Consider the following 4,211-nt stretch of genomic DNA (forward strand, 5'->3'; position numbering starts at 1 on the left):
AAATCCGCGTCTTAGCCTACTTGCGAGTAGCAACTTCAAACCATTTTCAAACAAACAAACATGAGGCATTTTGTTTCAATTTAGGCAATCTAGTCTATACTTATATACTGTGCGCATCATATAGTAATTTTAGATTAAATAACCAGAATAAGAACACATGTATTTTCAAAAACAACATATCATGTTAGTAAAGGCCGATCTTTGATCGGGCGAGCGATGGTGCTCATTGCATGACCTTCCCTTCTCGTACCCAAGTTCCCGAGCCGAGACAACTTCGGTGATGACGGACACGTGGCCTTAGGCACGAGTCAGGATTTCCTAAATTTCCCAAAACAAAATATTTAGGTGGCGACTCTGAAATCTGGCAAAGCAGTCTATGTTTGGCGCTTTTTGATTAAAAGCGATTTTCCAAAACGATTTTATGGATTTGGACTCTTTGGTGATTTATCAGTCTTACATTGCACTTTGTAAGATTAGATTCAAAACCGTGACACGAGTCCAAACTGTAGTAGCTAAGAACAACGATTCGCACCCTCGCGCACGGAGCGGAGTTTCGGGCGGTCTACAGATGGGCTTTTTAAGCTCAATGTAAATATTGTTGTACCTAATTTGGCTTTTAATAATAAGAACACATCTTCTGTTTATATTGCTGAGTCTTCTTTCTTATGGCATGGTAGATTAGGACATGTTAATTTTAATTCTTTGCATAGACTTGTTGCTTTAGAATGATTACCTAACTTAGAATTTGATCCTAATCATAAATGTGAGATTTGTGTTGAGGCAAAACTCACTAAGGCATCATTTAATAAAGTTGAAAGAAGTACTAAACCTCTAAGTTTAATTCACACAGATATCTGTGATTTAAAATTTATTCAAACTAGAGGAGGTAAGAAGTACTTGATTACTTTTATTGATGATTGCACTCGATATTGCTATGTTTACTTATTGAGAAATAAAGGTGAAGCCGTAGAAGCTTTTAGGCAATATAAACTTGAGGTTGAAAATCAACTTGGCAAAACTATTAAGATAGTAAGGAGTGACAAAGGTGGTGAGTATGATGCACCATTTCAAAAAATTTGTTCTGAATATGGTATTATTCGCCAAACCACTACACTCTATTCTTCTCAGTCAAATGGTGTTGCTGAGAGAAAGAATTGAACTCTTAAAGAGATGATGAATGCCATGTTGATTAGTTCAGGGTTACCTCAGAACTTGTGGGGGGAGGCGATTTTTTCTGCTAACTTTATCCTTAACAGGGTACCCCACAATAAACTCAATCAAACACCTTATGAATTATGGAAAGGTCGTCAACCTACCTATAATTACCTCAAAGTGTAGGGGTGTTTGGCCAAAGTGGCAGTCCCTAGTCCCAAAACGGCTAAGATAGGACCAAAGATCATTGATTATGTGTTTATTGGATATGCTAATAATAGTAGTGCATATAGATTTTTAGTTCATTGATCTGAAAATCCGGATATGCATGTAAACACTCTTATTGAGTTAAGAAATGCATCATTTTTTGAACACATTTTTCCTAGCAAGGAAATTAAAGAGTAAAGTTCAAATAAAAGAACTTTTGATACTGCTAAGGGTAACAGTGAATACCAAAATGATAATGAAGTAGATGAACCTAGACGTAGCAAGAGGGCTAGGATCTCTAAACATTTAGTCCAGATTTTCTGACATACCTGTTAGAAAATGAGCCTCAAAACTTCAAAGAAGCAATGTCAAGTCCTGAAGCTCCATTCTGGAGAGAGGCTGTGAATAGTGAAATTGAATCAATACTGCAAAATCATACTTGGGAACTGGTGGATCTTCCACCAGGATGTAAACCCCTTGGATATTCAAGAGAAAAATGAAAGCAAATGGTTCAATAGATAAATAAAAGGCTAGGCTTGTTGCTAAGGGATACAAACAGAAGGAAGGCCTTGATTATTTTGACACCTGTTCACCAGTGACAAGCATAAAATCTATTCATATGTTGATTGCGATTGCAGTTTTGTATAATCTAGAAATACATCAAATTGATGTTAAAACAACTTTTTTGAATGGCGAGTTAAATGAGAAAATCTATATGGAACAACCGGAAGGGTTTCAAGTTCCCAGTCAAGAGAAAAAGGTTTGTAAACTTGTCAAATCCCTTTATGATTTAAAACAAGCTCCGAAACAATGGGATGAAAAATTTGATCATGCTATGCTTTCGGATGGTTTTAAGATAAACGAATGTGACAAATGCGTCTATGTTAAAAGCACAGACAAAGGCTATGTCATAGTTTGTCTTTATGTGGATGACATGCTCATTATTGGAAACGATAATGACATGATCAAATCCACAAAGAAAATGTTGAACAAAAAGTTTGACATGAAAGATCTAGGAGTAGCAGATGTAATTCTAGAAATAAAAATTACTAGAACATCTGAAGGATATGCTTTATCTCAGTCTCATTATGTTGAGAAGATTCTGGAGAAATTTGGAAAGCATGACAACCGTCCTGCTAAAACACCTGTTAACATTAGTCTTCACTTGTCAAAAAATACAGGTGTAGGCATATCACAATTAGAGTACTCTCGAATAATTGGAAGCTTGATGTACTTAATGAATTGCACTAGGCCAGATTTCACCTATGCTGTAAACAAATTGAGTAGGTACACAAGTAATCTAGGGTCCGATCATTGGAAAGCGATAATTAGGGTACTTAGATATCTAAAACATATGTAGAAGCAGAATGACTTCGTAATTTCTTAGAAGACATTCCAATGTGGCCTAAACCTGTGCCAGCTATATGCATTTATTGTGATAGTGAAGCAGCAATATGACGGGCACAAAATCATATGTATAATGGTAAGTCTCGACACATCCGTCGAAGACATAATACCGTTAGGCATTTGCTCTCACGTGGAATAATTTCCATAGAATATGCAAAGTCTAAGGAGAATATTGCAGATCCATTGACTAAAGGGCTAGCCAAAGAGCAAGTGTACTATTTATCGAGGGGAATGGGATTAAAGCCTATTATTTAAAAGTCGCCATAATGGAAACCCAACCTAGTTGACTGGAGATCCCAAGATCTAGGTTCAAAGGGACAACCGAATTATGGATGACTTCACGTATCACTAAGGAAGTTTACTCCTACTCATTTCTATGATAAGAAGAGTGATACCTATAGAGTTAGTAGGATAAGCTTTGCTTTTAATGACTCTTATAGCTTGGACATCCAAGTGGGGTATGGCAGGATACTCTTAATAAGAAATCACCTATATGAGTGAACTGGGCCGGTTTCGTGAGAATTGAGAAAGCTAAATTCTCTAGAGTGCTCATGAATTACCAAGCGTTGTTCAGGGCCAAAATGAACACAACCGTAAGAACCAAACTATGTCTGCAGATACACTATGTGTAGTCTATTGTCTTGGCTTACACAAACAACTGAACAGTTCAAGGCATCGCGTCCACTGGTTAGCCAGTAAGTCCGATAGGCTTTCACTAGAGGAGGTTCAAAGCCAAAAGCTACCTATCTCGATGTAGTGTATCTTCTTAATGTACTCTTTGTATGCCTGCGTCTTGTTGCATGTCTGTTATCGTGAATTCCATTCATGTGGGGGATTGTTGGAAAATGGCTTTTGTATAGCCTTATTTTTTGCTAACTTTGAGCATTAATTAAGGTGGGACCCAAGCGTTATTTTTAACGTTTCTAATGGGGTTCATGTTTAATGTCGCGTAGTAAGGGTGAGCAGCGGATATACCAATCCGTGAAAATCGACCGAACCAAACCGATTCGCCGTATTTTGGACGGATGCGTGATGATGAGCGAACGGTTGCGGATTGATTTTCTCCAATCCACCAATCTGGCGGACGGATGGCAGATTTGAGATTCCTTTGGCCGCAACCGAACCGCCAAACCACAAACACCCCTAGTAATTTATAAGACTTTGTGTTTTCAGTTTATTTAAATATTCTGTTTGTGTTTTCAATTAAAAAATAGTTTAAATATTCTGTTGAAAAAAAGTTTTCAACTTGAATATCTTTTTTGAATTGAAAAAAATAAACGTATTATTTATCTATATTTTTTAGTTTTTAAATCTATCTCTAAAAATAATAAATAGAAAATATGATATATGCTGGTTGATTTTTGTTTTCAAAAACTTATATAGGTGCAATAATATAGAGACATACAATCTCTACTACTACTATGCTCATGGTTTTGGTGATTTGA

Source organism: Camellia sinensis, chromosome 1, assembly GCF_055761805.1.
Source record: "Camellia sinensis isolate YWXY chromosome 1, ASM5576180v1, whole genome shotgun sequence".
NCBI classification, from domain to species: Eukaryota; Viridiplantae; Streptophyta; class Magnoliopsida; order Ericales; family Theaceae; genus Camellia; species Camellia sinensis.